Below are 19741 nucleotides of genomic sequence, written 5' to 3'. Positions count from 1 at the left end.
ATAAAATATCAGATGCTTTGAATGGCACTTCACGCTTTCCATTTTAGAAAAAAAAAAACACATTTTTTCAGTGTACAGGTGTGTTTTTCACTTTATTATAGAAAACGCTATGCATTTGGTGTGCATGTTTTCAAGCATAATTCACTACCTCCAGCTACAGAACTGCTGTTGGATAATCAAGACAGCTAGCCTGAGGACCCTAAGCCCTTGTAAGCCAAAGAAAAACCTGAAATTATGACATCAAATATAATTAAGTGTATAGTGTTTATTTTGCAAATAAAATAACAGAAACATATTTGGCTTATAAGGATGCCCAGGGAAATTAACAGCCATCTGTAGGGCTGCTTCTGCAAATACATGGAATTAGTCTGGCCTTAATTGCCAGGCTTCATACACACACGGATTATAGATGGCAAAGATACATACCTTTTTTAACAGAACAGAGGTGGCTATAATCACAGAGGTGCAAGTGAACAAACAACTGTGCAAAGGAAAAATGTTTTAAATTACAATTTCCTGTGCAAATACATTCAAGAAAATCTCACTTTTTTAAATAGATGTATGTACAATCTTGTCTTGGTAAAGTGTATGTTGCTGGTTGAACCTACTCGTGGCATTGATACAACAGTTCCTTGCAGGTACAAACAGTACAGGACAAAGCACAGGCATGCTCCACTACAGATGCAGTCTTTTATCCAAGGGCAGAGCAGCACAGGGATGGACAATTGATTGCTCATAGATAGGCAGGTTGAGTCTGATGTGCGACAGGCAACATCTTTCTCATTTTGCAGGTTGGGCTCATTAAGGAAATGAAGAGCAGTTACTGAATATAGAAAAGAAAAATGACACAGAACAATTTTCAGGAGCCCACTGAGGTTTGGGAGCAGAGGTGTACAGGGAAAGCCAGCCCTGGCAGCACGCCGGGGCATGTAGTGGTGCAGAGCTCCTTCTTGTAAAATCAGTGCTGTGAACTGTGCCTATGGCAGAGGCCAGCAAAAACCAGATAATCTGGCTTAGTTATCAGCAGGAATTCCTCTCTAAAGGAGCTGTGCTTATTTAATCTCAGGAATAAAACAATCCTGACAAATGAAAGGCTCTGTAGGTTCCAAACCCACCAATTGCCGGCATTTTAATGAAGCTGAAAACAGAAATTAAGGGACAGAGGGAAAAAAATAAAGCATAAATGTGTTCAATTTAAGAGTGAGAAAGAGAAGCCATCCTGCTCAGCTTTTAGGATTTAGTCTTTCTTTTTTCATCTTGTTTCTTTCTGCTGCTCAGATGGCACAGTTTGAGCAATTTGTTAGTTTGCCTGCCCTGAGCTTTGATAAGAGCACTGTTGCTGCCTGCTCAGTGCTGTGAGAGGCCCTTATCTGTTCATAATTTGAGAAGGAAATGGGTATCACATCCTAATCCACCCAAGTGCAGAAAAATTCATTATACTCAAGAACGCTTGAACCTGGAGAGGAATAACCACATGCATCAGTACAGGTTAGGGGCTGACCTGGTGGAAAGGAGCACTGCGGAGAAGAACATGGGTGTCCTGGTGGATAATAGGTTGGCCATGAGCCAGAAACATTCCCTGGTGGCCGAGAAGGCCAACGAGATCCTGGGGTGCATTAAAAAGCGTGTGGCCAACAGGTCGAGAGAGGTGATCCTCCCCTCTTACTCTGCTCTGGTGAAACACATTTAGACTACTGTGTCCAGTTCTGGGCTCCCTGGATCAAAAAAGACAGATCTCTTAGAAGGAGTCCAGCAGAGGGCCACAAAGATGATTAAGGGCCTGGACCGCCTCCCATGTGAGGAAAGGCTGGGTCTGTTCAGCCTGGAGAAAAGAAGACTGATGTCTATAAGTACCTAAAGGGAGGTGGAAGGCAAATGGATGAGGCCAGGCTCTTCTTGGTGGTGTGTAGCAATAGGAGAAGGAGTAATGGCCTAAAACTTGAACATAGGAAGTTCTGTAATAACATGCAGAAGAACTTCTTTACAATAAGGGTGACAGAGCACTGGAAAAGGTTGCCCAGAGACATTGTGGAGTCTCCTATGTGGATATTATATTCTAGATCCATCTGGACACCTTCCTTTGTGACCTGCAGCAGGGAACCTGCTTTAGCAGGGGTGTTGGACTGAATGATCTCTTCAGGTCCCTTCCAACCTCTGCGATTCTGTGAACTCTTTTCAGACTGAGTCTAAGGTAAAATGGGGAGGAAGTAAGGAAAAGCATCAGTTAGGCATCTGGCTTACATAAAACTGCATTTGGAAATCTGAAAGGCCATTTTACTCAAGAATACACATTAGCCTTCTTGTGCATGTCCACTATGCCGACCAGTGGGCTGAGGACAGCAGCTGCACCAGCCCCTGAGAGGGGGAAGAAAACCCTGCCTGCTCCTGCCCCACCATTCCAGGAGAGCGGTGTTGATGTCAGTCACTTCCTGAGCCCTGCCTTGGGGATGGATTTATTGTGTAGTGTCAAAACTCCAAGTAGCTCAGAAAACAGAACTGCTCCCTGACTAGAACCAGAGGCCAAGACCTAAATGTCACCACCTGGGGACTGAGAAGGGAAGAGGAGCAGAGCCACCTCCACCATCTATGGCAGATCTGCCGTTCTTCCATTCCTGGAGACCTTCAGGAGCTTCCAGGCTTCATCTGGGATTGCAAATACAAGGGGACGAGGGAGAAGGAAGGACCACCTGGTATCCCAGAGGCTGCAGAAACATCATGAGCAACAAGAGGACAGAGCTGCGTTCTTGCATAGATAGACTTTCAAGTGTAAAACAAGATCTTAACCACACCTGTTCTCCCCACAGGAGTGAAAACAGTCTTATAGTCAAAGTCAACAACCACAAAACAATTTTAAAATAAGGCCCTGGAGGTACCTGTCATGTCACAGGGGAATGGCGTAGAAAGGGAGTGAAGGCTCTGCATGCCCCAGCAGCCCTGTACATGCTGAGGGCTCATTTCACAGCCTCGCATGCCTTGCTTGAATGCTCAGGGTGTACCACCATAGCAGAACTGCATCGGACAAGTAGCTCCTTGTCTAGAATGTTTAGCTTGTCAGGTTGAGAATTCACTAAGCTTAAAAGAACACTTGGCTCTTAAAAAAAAAAAAAAAAAAACACTGTGAAAATTATCTACAGATAATTTGCTGCTAGTACTCAAAGATTCTTGTTACACTATTAGCTGTCCATTGGGCTGACATATTTCGGAGATATTTGTCACAACTAGAAAGAATTAACAGCATTAATTTTCCTTGAAATTTGTACTGCACATTAGAATGAAGGAGGTTGGAGGAAGAAAACGGACAACACGATGAGAACATTCTCCTTCTCTGAGCATTTGTGCAAAACGTTCCTCTGGACAGAGTTTAAAATCTCAGTAAAAACACTTGTACTTTCCTGATACACCTTTCAAATGGGTTAGAAGGAAAAGAAAATGAATGTTCTCATAAAGGCAAACAGAAGTGCAGAGAGACAAAGTGAGAATTCCCACCTGAAATGAAAACTGCAGGAGACTGGTGGAAAGTGAGTCAGTAGTTGGAATGTGTTAAATGATATAAAATTAGCTATTTTGGGTATTTCTATCAGAGGGGAATATTAAAAATGTCTTTCCTACTACAAAGAAGAAAAATGGTTTCCACGCTTTAGGGAACAGTGTGCTTAATTTGGATATCTTCTCCTACATTTAGAGTACCCAGGATACCCACTGCCCTGCCACAAGACATTCTACCAGGGTCCGATACCATGTTGTGCTGTTGACATGCAGCCACTGTTCTTCACTCCCCTTGGCTTTATGCCCACCCCATGCACCTTGACCAGAGGCCTTACAACGCACTGGAGAGGCTATGTGCTGTCAAGAGATGTGCACTATCGCTTTGTACACTGGCCAGACACAAGGCAAACTGTTGGCCAAACACTTCAACAGCTTCCTGTGCCTCAGAGCAAAAGCAGAGCTGCTAACACCTGGAAGGTGTTAGTATCTCTTTCAGTATACGCATACAGCCAGAGGAATATTCTGCCGTGCTTTATTTAAAAATACATGCTATAAGATAAACACTGTCACCTCCTTCCAGCACAGAGATTTGTTTCTGCTTTTCAAACTAGAGAAAGACAGCACCCGAAACTACTGGAATACATTGCATTAGCATTCCCCAGTCCTGACGAGTGACACACTTAAAGCACAAGTTACCCATTAGACTCACTTTCCAAAAAGTGATACAATTCTGGACCCTGTAATCATTCAGTACAGCTCCTGTCTGCTGTCATATCTTTTCAGTGGCAAAAATGAATAACGAGGTGGAAAATGTGAAAACAAAAGAGCTCTTGGTGTATTTAACCACGTGATACCCTAATGGCCAAACAGATTATTTTGAGTGGAAGTATTTCCTGGTTCCAGCAATTACTCAAGTTGTACCAATCCCAGTTCACTCACTTTATGTGACAACAGAAATAGCATGATAGGTAGACATTAAACACTGCCTGAGTGCACAGAGCAAAAATCAGTCCAATAATCCTGTGACAGAATAGAGATCTTAATCAATAATACCGTTGCTTAATCAATCTTGGAAAAGGCTGTGTGAATGAAATGCCCTGATGAACCAAACTAGGTGCGAGTCCCACATGTATTGTATCCCAGAATACCTCCTTTACAAGGAAGGTAGGATTTCTTCTGCTTGTTGAACTGATATCCAGGTGTTAGTGTCAGCAGACAGATTGAATTCACATACATTGAAGAGGGGCAGTTGTGCAGAAATGTGGCATTGAAAACTGCCTAAGGCACCAAATGTGAAGTTTCTGAAGAGGATGGGTTTCTGTGCTCAGCCAGGGAAACACCATGTGTTTGTGATCACCCTGTCTTCTGCTGTTCCTTCTGTGGAGATAACACTGTGACATCTCTCCCCCAGCTCCATCTGGTCTTCGGGTCTCCCTTGCTCATCTTGCAAAGAACTGACAGGGACCGGAGTTTGAGAATTTGCTTCAGACAACCACCACTGGCATCTAAAAACCAGCCTAAGTGAATCCAGCTGTTTGACTCTTCTGACTTACTATTTGGCCTGGGCTTCCACACAAACGCAGGACTGCAGTACCAAGCTCCCCTTCCCACAGGTCCCAAAAATGTCTTATTGGTAAATTGAGACTGTGCCACCTTGAGAACTGTGTTCATTCCCTGGTGTCCTCTCTGAGCCAGCCTCTCTTAGGTGCCCCTTGGATGACGAGCATTCTGTTCCTCTGCTCACTGCTGCACATCAGCCCTTCTGTGAGCCTTGTCCTGGGCTGATTTCACCCATCCTGGAATGTGGCTGACAGCAGATGCTATCTTCTTGATGTCTCACCTGACCTTGCAGAATAGGACTAATACTTTCCATCAGATACTTTCCTTCCTTTTAGAGTCACTTTACTCAACCCTTCCTACCAGGAGGTGTTGTCAAGAAGTGGCTGCATGGCTCCTTGGCTGGGTTCCAGTGATCTCTGGCTCCCAAATGGATGCTTAAGAGAGTTCATGGAAACAATGTACCTGGCTCAGCCTCTGCTGGAGCTTGGCTTTGCTGAAGCCATGACATTTTGCAGATCTTAACACATAGCAGTTTGTGATTATAGTATAAGCCATATACTATTTAGAAGTAGCTCTGAAAACATAGTAGTAAAGATAAAATTCTGAATCTTCATGCCAACTTTTGTACTAATTTGCAAGGACTAATTTGTGTTTGTATTAGCAGCTCTCTTACACTGCCCTCACAGATAGAGAACTCTGTTGATCTTTGCTCTAAGGATTGTACTTCTGGGTTGATAACAAAGTGGTTTCAGAGGTTCTGGAGTCAAAGATGCAAATACCATTATTAAGTCAGCACAGTATTTCTACAGCACATCGGAAAGGAGTGCATGTCCTGGCTCAGCTTTACAGTGTAGCTTTGCCTTGAGACTATGTTGGAGAAGACATTTAATTCTTGAAAAGAATTCAGAGTAAGGACAATTCAGATATGACGAAAGCATGATGGTGTCCACACTGTCACAGTCCTCAGGATTTCTTTTACTGATACTGTGAAGGTGAACAAGCTTAAGCAGAACATAACCTCAGCATGGGCTGCCAGCCTAGTCAACATCCCCTCAGGAAAATGTGTGAAGCAAAATGATGTCACAGTCTTGCTGCACTGGCTAAAATACAGTTTAAAAACTCCAGCATTTGTTCAGTCTTTGTTTATAACACAGAAATGAAGCAAACAAAAAGCAGTAGGTGCATTCACTGGAAGTGGCTTTTTTTCATCTTTGCTGCAAAGTTAGTTGCACTGCTAGGACAGCTAATGCAAAGATATCTTTTTTGCCCCTTGATCTCTACCAGTGAAATCAACGGTGGTCCAGATGCCTAGATTGCAAGCACAGCCAACAAAATCAAGTGGCATCTTCCGCAGATGAAGGCTTTTGTCACAGAAGAAAGTCACTAAAGATGGATAACAGGAAGAGGAGGAAATGAGTACTGTGATTCCTGACATGTTAGAGGGTCCCAAGGAAGCCATATACTTCCCAATTTGACTGCCAGCAGACAGAATACTATATATGCATTTTGTATCAGGTGGAAACACACCACTAGCCTCACCTGATTATTTCTAGGAATAGGCACTGACAGCTCATCATCCAGTAACATTTCAATCATTTGAGTGGAGATTTCAAACCCAGGTACGTATCAACAAAGGCTGTCTATTAACCACATAACATGAATGCACATTTTCAAAAGCATCAACATCATATTCACCTGCTGAAAAGTTGTGATAGTTTGATGCAAACAATGCACTGCCTGATTCTTGACCAACACGAACAGTTTATCTTTCTATTGTGATCAATCTCTACTTGTATAACAGCAAAATCTGGCTGAAAGTCCTTAAGTGTCCAGAATCTCAACCAACTGTGCTCTCCTCAAATATCAGTACATTGAGGAATATTTTGCATTAATTTTCTGTCCTATTTTTATGGGCTATTAAGCTCTGCCTAAATCCCCATGAGTTTATACAATTCATTATTCTAAAGGAAAAGAACAGCATAGGTAGGTTAACATCAGTGGTGCTGCAGAAAAAGTAATAAAATGACAAGCTGGACCACTTTTTAGTATGTCTGTCCTGAAAGACACTTGAGCTTATTTTCAACCTCAGTGCATGACCTACACCAGTGACAACTGCAGCCTCGATCTGTGCATATGCCTGGAAAATTTGGCTCCCTCGTGAAATGGGATTTACCAGATACACAGAAATGCTGACTGCTGCATTGTGCTGCTGTTGTTAGTCTCACCACTGTAACAGTCAGGCCTGAATTGGGCTCCACATGACAGTAAGCCATTGCCATAGTAGAATGTCACCCTTTCCAACATGAATCCTAACAGCAAAGCACTGCTTCTTTAAATACTGTGGATAGAAAACTATTTGATCCTACCTTTAAGACCAACTTGATTAGAAGTTACAATTCCATAAGCAACAATGCCTTGTTTGATTGAAGATTGTGCAATCCCATATCTTGTAAACTTTTTGTAATATTTGCTACGTATAAAAACTTATTTATTCATAACCTCATGGTCTTGGCTATGGAGTCATGCAGATTGCCAGCCACAGAGTGCTGAGAAAAGGGAAAAGCTCTGCCTTGTATGAAAGTAAAATCTTGGGGCAAGTATTCAAACTCACTAAGCATAAACATATCTGAAATCAAACACATCGTAATACTTTGTGAATTCAGTGCCACAAAACACATTACAGTCCTCTGTGTTCGTCAGGTCCCTCATTACAGCAATCTGGCATCAAAGTAAACACGTTATTCCTTTTCCCAGTTTATTTCCATCTTTTCAAGAACAGATTGGGATGCTACCTTAAAAGCCACTGTTCTCAGGCATCTTCTATAGCTAATGAGATTAGTCCCAGCCAAGGGATAATCCCAATCGATTAGGGCTATTAGCGCACAGCTCACTTATAATTACAGCAGAAATCTCTCCTGTGGACTGAGAGGAAAAGCAGAGTTCTTCTGTTTGGCACAGGAATGACAGCACTTTGAATGCCAGAAGGATACTTTGCCACTTTGAGCGGAGCTCTACTTTCCCATAATTTGTTTACTGCACTGAGGATCCAGAGAGTCCCTTATTAAAGACATCTCTTTGAAGGCAACTGAAAATTATAATGCTACACTGGACAGTAAAGGAAGAAGGAAATGAGAGAGAGGCTAAACAACAACAGTTCTGCCCCTGGAGATCTGCTTGTGGCACTAATTCAGGGGAAGGAACACACTGTGAAAAAACATCACAGCAGATCCTGATCCCCAGTCAGGGGCTTCCTGCCAGTCCCAGTGGGAGCTTGCAGGTGAGCCAGACTAGGAGCTGTCGATTTCCTGCAAGGAACACTTCCAGCTCTGCTGCCTCCCGTAGCCTCTCCCAGCACCATGTGATGGAAGCCAAAACACACTGTTGACTGGCAACCTCTGATGATGTTATTGTCCCTTGGACATTACCGTTAACTCATTCAATTCAGAAAAAAAAAAAACCTTGAAGCCTTTCTAAATTGTAAGAGGAGCAGAAGCTGGTCCTGTCAACAGCATAACTGGAGAGTAATTAGATGTTTCACTAATGTTTCACTAGAGTGACTGCTCTTTCTCCCTCAGAGCACTGGGATAGCTGAAGTCTGAGAGCTGATAAACTCTACTTTCATGGACAGGTGGGTGTTAATATTTATTTATTTATTTATGCATTAATCTTTGCCTGCTGCTTTAGGAGTGTTACATCCATGAGCTCAGGAACTGGCTATTTTTGGTGTGGGAATGTGCTTACTTCAGCCACACTGTTGCACTGCCTAAGCGTCCATACTATTGGTGAGGGAGAAAGCGCAGTTCCCCTCACCTTTTTTTCAATCCACTAGCAGCAAAACAGGAGACATCTGAAAGGCAAAATTGCTATAGAAGCACATGCAAACACCTGGCTCTGTTGATCACAGACATTTTGGAGAGCCTTGTTTGAAGTCTGGGCAGCTCAGTCGCTGATGCAAACACACAAACTATGTCTTGAATGTGTGTTCCTGAGCTTCACCATTATTGATTCTGACAGTTTGCTTGATTTGAATGCAGCATGAGTGCCAAATTGCACACAAATTTAGGTGGTCAGAAGCCCACTGCACTTGGCACACAATTTCCTATCTCCAGCAGTGCCAACAAGGTTCGCAGCAGGACACATGCTCGTGTGCATGCCAGATAGCACAGGCAGCTCTTTCTCTTATGCCATCTTGGTAATACCTGTCACATTGCTAAAAGTGGCCAGGTGATGTTCCAGTGCATCACTGTTTTGTTTTTTTTTTTGTTTGTTTGTTTGTTTGTTTTTGCAAAGGAACAGCAAATGACTAACTTGTTAAACATGTTTTGGAGAGGTTCACCTTCCTGACCTCATGGGCTGTTCCTCCAACAAGGATGTTTTGGTCTTGTATTGCTGAATGTGAGATGACTGTCATGCCACACAACAAGTCATAGACACACAGTTCTTCCATAGCAATGGTTTTCTGGACAAGTTCCAGGCAATAACTAATCAGCATGCTAGAACTGCTTCCTTGTCAGAAGATTTAAACAGCTATGATGTAACAGACATCTACCGCCACTGATTTTTTTTTTCCTTAGCCCCCCAAAATTTAGCATTTTGTTTTTCAGAGAGTGATACAAGTGAAAATGAACTGAACATAACACTTTCTATTGTGTTGAGTAGTTTTCAATCCAGTTATCACAACAGTTGACTGTCTGAAGTTAATCAACTCTTTTTCTTCTTAATGACTAATTAATGATTTTCCAATTATGATTTAAGGTATTTGGGTTGAGGAACAGAAACTGTGCAATTACCAGAAAAAAATATCTGAGATTTATATAAACTGAAATTCATCAGTTTATCTTACTGTGTATTTCTGTTATTGCCATTCCTTTGAGTTATAAAACTGTTGTAGTATGCTCTGTACAAAGGCAAAGCAATTCCCGATGAAAATCTCACAAGTCAATGACTGGACCTCATTTTTCCTTTCCTTTCCTTTTTACTAGTAGATAGGCTACAGCAAACTTAAATAGGTATGTCTCAGCAGGAGATTTTTTCACTGTTGTGAATAACGGTGAAAAGCAGAGGACAAATCAGTAGATGACAGAAAGCTGTTGATCACACGGGTACCGCTAACGGTTCATCAGAAGAGACTGCTATTGGATCTGTGTAGGAATTTTTATCAGAAAATGCCTTTTCATTTAAATTGAATGTGATTCAAAAAAGAATCAGACTGATTTGATTTTTTTTTTTCTATACTTAAAAAGAAAAAAAAAAAAGTTTTTATATTCTAAGAGGAGGTATCAGTATCTAATTTAGAAATGACTTCTTCTTTGGAAACCTAAGTTCATTGAAACTGAGTAACAAACATGACCTGAAACTGAAACAGTTAAAAACCGCTGGAATGAAAGCATTCAAAACCGGCCTGTTATTTCTCTACCTTCTCACTATTCTCTGAGATTTGATTCAGGCTATTTCTTTGGAAAGAAAATGGAGACAACTACATTTTACTTTAATTCAAAATAGAAAAAGAAGAAAAGATTTCCTATCAATTCTGATTATTCAGCTGAGTGGTTGTTACAGGTGGTGTTACAGCTGAAAAGATTATCCTGGAGAAAATAGGAAAAGAAACAAACAGGAAAAGAATGCTCACCTGTATCCAAAGATCGAGGTTCACAGGAAAGACTCCACAAGGGAGGGACCTCCAAAAAGAAATCCTTCCCCAGTAGCAGTCAGCCCTTAAATAGGGTCTAGGAGGTCACACAGCTGAATTGCCTTCACCTGTGCTCCCACAACTGACTCAGTCCTTCGCTCAGGTGATCAATCAGTGGTTCAGGCTGTGACTCAACAGTTCCCATACAGCAGTAGATAAAAAGAAAGTTTACTTGCTCTTTTTGCTATCTTTAGAAGTTAAGACACCCTCTAGATAGTCAGAAAGCAGCTCAGAAAGCAGATGTTTGCATTTTCACTTGCAGCTTGGAGGCTTTCAATTGAGATTCCACAGAACAGCCAAGCAGTTAGCATCACGCTTACTATCACACTGGAAAAATGTGAATTAGAATTATGCGTATATCACTTCATTAGTGTTGGAAAGAAAATAAATACACAATGGTTACTCACTGGAGTCTAGACGCAATTGTCCCCACTCTTACTGGAGAAGAGAGATTACAAATTTCACAATTGCTGAGACAAAAAGAATGATGTACGTACTTCTCAGGCCAAAGAAAAAGTGATTAATATGTCTTTATCAAAAGACTGAAGCAAACTATCAAAAAGATATATCTACTTTCAAGTAGGCTTTAGAATAGAAGTGGAACCTTTTTCTATTACGTGGATTACTGTAGAGGAAGAGGAGACTCTGCCAGTACAGCCGAAGGTTATTGCTCTACGTCTGAAAAGCCCAGTGTGTCTGTTTGCTTTTATTCTTCTTAGGAAGATGTTACAGCTGCTTACTGCTGCTGAGGATATGAAACACGTTCACTTGAAAAATAAAGCAATAATTTAAAATTAAAGAAAAAAAAACCAGACAAATGTTATTTGCAGGATTATGCAGGTTCTAAAAGATTTGCTAAGGATTTGCCCAATAGATGTTAGCCAATTTAAAATCTCTGCTTGCATTTACCTCATCCCCTCATTTATTCTCATGCTCATTTCAAGCAAAAAAGAAAGCTACTGCTGTTGTGGAATTACCATGTTTTTGATAGGGAGGCAGGAGAAAGAGGCTGTAGGTAGCATTTTTATTTTTTATTTGTTGTTCAGCTACAATAGCCTTCGTAATTCTCAAGTTATCATAGAATCGCAGGATGGCTGATGTTGGAAAGGAACTCTTAAGCTCTGCTGGTCCAACCTCCCTTAACTTGAGGTTAAGGAAGGCAAAGTGGTGGCAACTTATATTATTCTGTAGATATTTAGGATAGCTTTGGGCTAAAAATGTTCATCACACTGATTATACAAAAAGAGAAGCACAGTCTTTCAATGCCCCTCCTGTGGTGTCCAGCAGGTTTGGGTGCTTTGTATTGTCTGGGAGCTACTTCCCCAGTACCATCTCTGTCTGTTGATTTCCAGTCACTTATTGCAGATGGCCATATCTTAAAGTCCTTCTCATAATTTCATCAGACCTCATTTTAAAATTACTTAAGTGCCAAAGCAGTCCCATTTGGAGTTCTTCTCCACAAGCTACACTGCTTACAAATATACTTTATCACTCCGTTGGTCCTCGGGAGAAACTCTGTGGTTTCATGGAGGATTTGACCTAAGCTAAATCATTTTGTTTCTGGGGTCAGTGTTCAGTGGGATCAATGAGCTGACCCAATTCCTGTCACAGCCACACAAAGGAGGATCTATGTGTGCATCTGTGACACTACCTCATCCTTCAGCTTCGTAGGCAGCTCTTCACAAGCTGCTCTTAAACCACTGTATGAGCACGGCAAACAACGTGTCCCAGGGCAGCAGCCTCACGGGCTTCAGTTATAGGGCAACAGGGTGTCACTGACCATTCTCCTGACTATCTCTCTGTGGGCCCATGGGTGGTAGAAGAGCCACCATCTTCTGGTGTAAATGCCTTGTGCTGTAACCAGCTTCTCAGACGAGCTTGACCATGTGACAGGCCTGCTATGAAGGCCAGCCCATGTTCTAAGCTCCAGGACCAGCTCTCCTTGCGTGATGAGGCAGAAACCAGATTTATGGGCAGGCTTTGTTCATTTAATGATTTCTTCTGGGATGGGGCAGGCGCATGGAATGCTTGAGGACACTTACAAAGGCACCTTAAAATGTACAGAAATGACTAAAAATAATTGTACATGGCAGGTTTTATCACCTCTCCAGGAAAAAAGCTCATGCCCTCTTGATCCAAACTATCTTCTGACATTGCATCTTTGCTGTCATCACAAGTTTTATTAAAAGCCAGACAGTGAGTCATTCAGTATTTAAAAGCAGTGAATTACAGAGCAGGCACATTGCAGCATCATACACCTGCACTCTCTTCAACTCAACACCTTCCCCTCTTTTTGGTATCCTTTTTTGCTCATGTACACATCCCATCCAATTTATCACAGTGTCCACTGGTGCATAGTCAGCGGATTTTACCTTCTGGATATTTTCATTTTTTACAGAAATCACTTTCAATTAGTTTAAGAAATAGGGAAGCGTTAAATCATCTGTCACACATTTACAGAGCACACTAAGTTATTCTGTTTGGCATGCAGATAAAGGGAAAATAAATATTCATTGAGCCTATGAATTTAAATCCCTTAAATCAGGGGTCAGATAAAAGGTAAATCTAAATGTTCACAGTTCATCTTTGAGCATTTTCTCCTTTTGTTTCTTGACTAACTCTGTGTGCCCCTCCATAATGGGCAAATGGGAGCAAATCCCCAAATAGCTGAGTAGCAGGCAAAGCATTTTATATTTTTCAGAGAATGTTAAAATACGATCCAGCAGGCAGCCTCAGAGTCTCGTTGCGTTCCCAGGCACTCAGTTACCTTGAATGCTAGTAATTCAATACACTGCTTATAAGAGTGGCACCCACAGGTAAAGCTGTGTGCTCAAGCTACGTGCCGAGCTACATATCAGTTTTTATAGTGCTTTGTGTGTCTACATTATCAGAAGCAGCTATTGAAGGGTGTGAAAGACTTACCCATTATTTTGGCTGCTTGAGAGCCATGGCTGCTTTTAAATGCTTTAAGTCCCTTCTCTAGTTATTAGCACACTTTATGTAACCCAGAAGATGCTCGGGCAATTTTCATTTGCTTGAATAATACGGCGTGCTCCCAGCAGCCTGGCACTGCATGCAGCACTGAGCACCACCCCTCTGCAACCCGCTCTCAAATGTCTCATACCCAAATTGCCTGAGCAGTACTACGTGCCCCTTTCAATTTTAGCTGGTTGAACATGCAATGCTCTTTTCTCCAGCGGGAAAAAAGATCCTCTGCAATATCAATATTTCAATCTAAAGCATTCCCTGGGTTCCTATGGAACTAGATTTATTGCCTGCTGCTACAAGCCTTTTGTATAAAGGTTGTTTGCTTTAGCAATTGCTGCTCTTTCCTGTTTCTTAGTTTAATATAAACTTAAAGGGCACGAACTTGAAACTGGGAATAAATGTACATTTAACTTGTTGTTTACTTTGTGTTCCTATTTGTATATGTGCACATGCAACTGACAGACCTCTCCTTTGAGCAAATTGTTTTGCTAATAACTGACCTTTGCATATAAGCTATCCAATTTGAACATGCAAATACTGTAATTGAGAGGCTGGCCCAGAAAAAAAGCATTTTTTAAAATTACTTCTTTTGAATGCAGGTATATTTATGGCTTCCGGTTCAACTTTTAATAAGAAATATATGTGTATGTATATTTAATGAAGATGTATAAGTAAAAAGCTTCTAATTCTGAAATATGCTACACAGTCTACTTATTTTGAGGAGACCTAGTTTACCTTCACTATGTAGTTCACAATAAGTAAAGCATTTATAAACTTGTCTCTAAGAGGTTTTAGAGATCTCTTGGGCACACAGAGGTACTGGATCTGTATTTGCAGCCAAGCAGAGTAGATTGGTGCTACCTAAAGCTCTTGTCAGATATTAGTCTTGAACTACATTATAGCAAGTTTTATTTAGAAATCACTACCACAAAGACTGGTTATGGAGCTATTAAAGTTTGATCTGTTTACCTGTCTTCCACTGACAACCAAAGCAAAAAGATGTTTGAAATGAAGACAAAATAAACTGAAACAATTTCACACTCTCTTGTTATTTGGCTTATTGCAAGCTTGTAAAATCATCATGAATATTTAGCAACTAAACCTGTAATCAGCATTTTTTAAAATCAAAATAACTAATTTCAGTGGGACATGGAATGAGATTATTTACCTCTCCTCCACTGCTCACTGCCATTTACTCACTGTAACTAACTGTTGAGAATTTACAAGGATGTCTTGATGCCTCCGTCAAGTTACTGATACTTCTCAGTGTCTCCAGCAGATGACTGCCTTTTGACTTGGTTGCCTTCATTTTATTCCCAAAATTGTAGGTGCTAATGCATCAAATTCTGCGTTGTTTCAGACTCAGTGTGATCACTTCAAGCAAACAGGAGTGCTTACAGTAGTACAAATAAAATATTTGTTTCCAATCTGCCTTAAATAAAAAATCTACTTTTACACTGAAGGCCATGTATTTTTCATTTTAAAGTATCGTGCTAGTAATCTATGCCTCTTAAATGTTGTATCTCAAGGTTTGAAAAAGCAAATGATTTTTTATTTACTTTTCTCCGCCAATAGATGGCAGGTGAAGCTCTAGAAATTTCTCCACTGGATCCAGCATGAAATAACACGTAAAGTTTGCAAGTATGCAGCCAGCTGTAAATAAATGCTCTCCAATATCTTCTGAGATGTGATCATGGTTTAGCACTAGCCTGTACACCTCACATTATAAAACTTAGCTAAAGGTTACTAATAGTTCCATTTTATACATAAAACTGTACATTCTTATTTATTTTGTCCTACTCCATTAGGTGAAACTGAAGTTGGAACATATAGCCTTTCTGCTTTGGTTGGGAAGGTATTTGACAGCATGATGTAGCAGCTGATACATTCATTCGGGAGCTTGGGACTGAGCTTTCTGTAATCAAACAAGAAAGCTCTGCATTCGTACCCGTGTCACAGATCATGCTCCTGTAAGCTGGAACAGAATAGCTGTCAGCTTAAGCTTTGATTTCCAATTCCATAAAAGCTAGAAACATGCGAGAGAGGGAGATGCAGCTTGATGGCAGAAAGAGCCTACAAAAGTGACAAGGCTTGTTTTAATAAGCTTCGGTAAGGATGCTCATAATGTGATACTACAATTCTTCATGTATAATGCTGTATTAAAAAAAAAATCCAGTTCATTTTTGAAATAGAGAATGCAGCAGTCATTGCATCATGATAACATATAAGCCAGGCACAGTGTTTAAAGTCTCAACGAAATGGTACAGAAAGACAGAAATTTTGTCCTGCATTTGCTGTAGTGATTTGAAGGACAGCATGCAGTGTGTTGTAATCAGTTAACTAAAAGATTTACTTGAAAAATGAAAGAAAGTATGCACAAAGCTCATACTTTGAGGCATGCATATCACAGAAGGATACTTTTCACTTCTAGGCAATCTGCATACACTATTTCTCCTGCAAAATGATTTTCTGCCTTGCTGTTGCCCTGCTATTATTGGCAGTCCAAGTATTGATGACTAAGTGACCACTAGAGCTCAGTTGGTTCTCATGCACATCACAGTAATTCCTCCAGGCTGACAGAGTAGACAAATTTGGCTGCTCTGATCCCTGCATGGTACGCTGGCTGAATACCATTAATCCAATCTATTCACTAATCCTTCCATTTTTATAAGTTAATTTGATTTTGTGAGCTCCGCTTTAACTCTGATCCTTAGCACGTTTTAAAGGTTCCACTTTATGGGCAACAGTAGCAAATCATGTATAAAACCCAAGGCCATCAAGAAGCATCAACGATTAGACACTGAACAACAAAGATCATGCACCTGAATCAGTGACTATTAATCACTCTATGTCAGCAGTGTTACAGAAGAGTAGGAAGAATGCCTGAAACTGCTTCAAATTAACAACAGCCCTTTGGTGAACATGGGAAGTTTGGCAGCACACATCGTAACCAATAAAAATAAATAAATAAATAAGGTTGGTTTTAGGTGTCCAACTTAAGAACCATAGTCCAGACCCCAAAGAGAAGTCAGCTGTTTGAATGTCCTTCTGCAGGAAACCCTGACTATGTAGGAACCTGAACTTACAGCTATTTTACCTTAAGCAAATTAGGCAGCATGAGAGACCCTCTAAGCATTGTACATGTCTCTGAGTAGGAAACAAACACCGGTACAATTAACAGCAACTTTCCAAGGGTCAAACCACAGTGCGTAAAACCAGCACGCTACCACTGAATTGCTACGAACACAAAGCTGAGCTGAATATAATCTGACCCTCAAATGACAGCACATGTTGCCACAACAAAATTATCAAATATCTAAAGTTATGTATTTTCCTTTAGCTTTCTTTTGTTTGGAGACTCACTCCCTTATAAGTAAACTTTTCATTCAAACCTCAGCTGACAGAAATCTATAGTCAGTGAAACTGCAGGGAAAGGTCTGTACACAGTAACTACTCTTCAGAGAACAGGCTGACCTTTACAGACATTAAACAAAACAAGAAGGGCTGATTGATGCTGTTCAGTACATGCTCTTCAAAATATTAAAACCAAGAAAGTCATGGAGGGCTAGTTTATGAACATGAAGAATGAAAAATTTTGTCAGTGGATGATGGGGTAGGAAAGAGGAAATAGTGAAAGGGTAAAATATCTAGAGAAGAAAAGCTACTTCCTTGGCTGGAAGAGAAAGACTACAATGTGAATTTCTGTTAAATGGAAACAAAACACAAATCCACGTTGTCTAGAGCAGGTCAGTTGCAAAAGTCACCGTGACTCAGTTTCAAAAATTTGGGTTATCAAAGTAAGCTATTGTACAATATTTTTAATTAGAATAAGAAATATATTTGCAATCTCCAGAGAATCATTACTTGCAGTTTAGCTCCTATCATTTTTAATAGTGAGAAATATAACATAACCTGTCTGTTTCAGTCTGCCTGTATCTTGTCGACCTAAACTACAGGCAAAGATGTCATACCTTGCAGCTTTTTCTCTCTTTCCTTTGCTTTGTTCTAATTTACTCTTCCCCCAGGAACGTACAGAGGGAGGTGTTTTGCCCTGGATACCTCTCCTCCTACCACTTTCTGGAATGGGATGGTTTTGTGTTCCAGCACTTCAAGAAGATTCTAGGTAATCATTCCCATTTCAGTAGACAGCTCAAATTGCAGTGGTACGTTCAGCTGAAAAAACAGATACATCTCTCTTACACAGTAGATGGGGGAGAGGTAAGCACTGTTGCCCTTACTAGTGCTGGAACAGTTCTCTCACTGAGGAGTCCCGGGGGGCTAGAAAGACCCTTAAATTTCATTTTCTGCAGTTAAGAGACTTAACATCTGCATTATGCAAAAACTGTTCAGCTGTGTCAGGTTGAAGGACAGAGATAATGAACAGGACTTTGATGGTAGGTGAAGAACATAAAACTTGCTTACTGACCCTGCTGAGCTTATACAGGAAACAACGTGCCCTCGAGGTCTATTGTTTATAATAGGCTCAAAATTGCATGAGAGAGACAAGCTTTCCAGATCTCTGTCCCTCTAGGGTAAGCATCCATTCCTAAACTGCTCTATACCAGTGACAAGTTCAGCATCTTCTTAGCGCCCTTGCACCAAATCTATCTTTCTATCCACAGCAGCAGGTCCCTAGGCATAGCACACCCCATGCCCACACCATAGCTCAGTGCTGACACAGGACTCGCAAGAATACTAGATGATAGGACACATGCAGTTATTTACAGATTGGTACCACAATATCCCTGAAGCAAAAGGCATGTCCCCACAATACTTGTGTGATACTGTAAACTAGGACCTATCCATATAGTGAAAGCAGCGTCCAGAGCAGTATTTTAATGCGTACAGTTGTGTAAGATGTACTGCTGTGCTTTTCATAGGCTTTACATGTAGTTTCTAGAAGTTGGCAAAAATGGCTTTTGACAGCAGCACAGCTATCTGGCATTAGAGCTGTTTCCAAGCAGGACAATTTGGAGAAAGTTGAGGATCTTATTGTGATCCTTCAAGTAATCTGCTGGAAATCTGAGGTGAAAGCCCTAGATCACTGAAATCAAGAACCATTTTGATTTCAGTGGGACAGCATATCTCCATTGCTTTTAACTAAAAACACAGATCACATACTTCTAGAAAATGAAGTTAATAATCAACATGTTATAGCCTATTTTGCCTCAAACTGAAGCACAACACTATGTTAATGAAATACAGAAGTGCATGTACACGTCTTTGATTTGGCTGTTGGATAAGGCCTGAATGAAACTTGTGTTGAGAAGAATAAACTTTCCAGAAAACTACTAAAAGCAAGTCTATGATCATAGTAGGAATCTACATTAAAGTGTCAAAAGAGGCTGGAGAAACCAGTGCAGCAAGGCGTAAAGATACTCAGGAAGAAGAGAGAAATGAAAAGTCATCCAACAATAAAGAACCCCATTCAAAATCTCAGCTTTCTTGATGTGGACTGATTTTCTGCGATGCTGAGCTGAGTTTGACAGGTGCTCAGGACCACTGAAAATCAAGCAAACTTACTTAATTCCTGTGCATTATCCAACATGCTGCATAGCATCCCATTCATTCCAGCTCCAGACAAATTATTGAAAACTTTCACATTTTTTCTGGCCGCAAACTATAATTATTTACCATAGGTGTGGCCTCTGTGAAATCCATCAGAAGGTCACCTGGCTCCAGAGCAAAAGTACTTCCAGCATCTGTGGAACTCTAAAATGAAGGAGAAACTCAGCTTTGAAAAAGCATTTAGTTTCTGTAATCTTACGGTGGGGCTGTTTTGTTTCATTTTGTTTTTAATTCTTTAAAGCATAAATTGCCAAATGGATTTCAAATTGCACACATTTTTTAAAAATATGGCTACTCAGGAGAGACAGACAAACAAAACCATGCAAATTTGAGATCAAATTGAACAATTTAATCCTGATCTACTGACCTCCAAGGTTGTGAAAACCTATTATTGATTTCAGTTGGGTCTTCAAGCAGGCTCTGAACATTTTCTGGCAGTTGCATTTACAA

The sequence above is a fragment of the Tetrao urogallus genome, assembly GCF_951394365.1.
Source record: "Tetrao urogallus genome assembly, chromosome: 3".
Classification (NCBI taxonomy): Eukaryota; Metazoa; Chordata; class Aves; order Galliformes; family Phasianidae; genus Tetrao; species Tetrao urogallus.
This window is presented reverse-complemented; position numbering follows the sequence as displayed.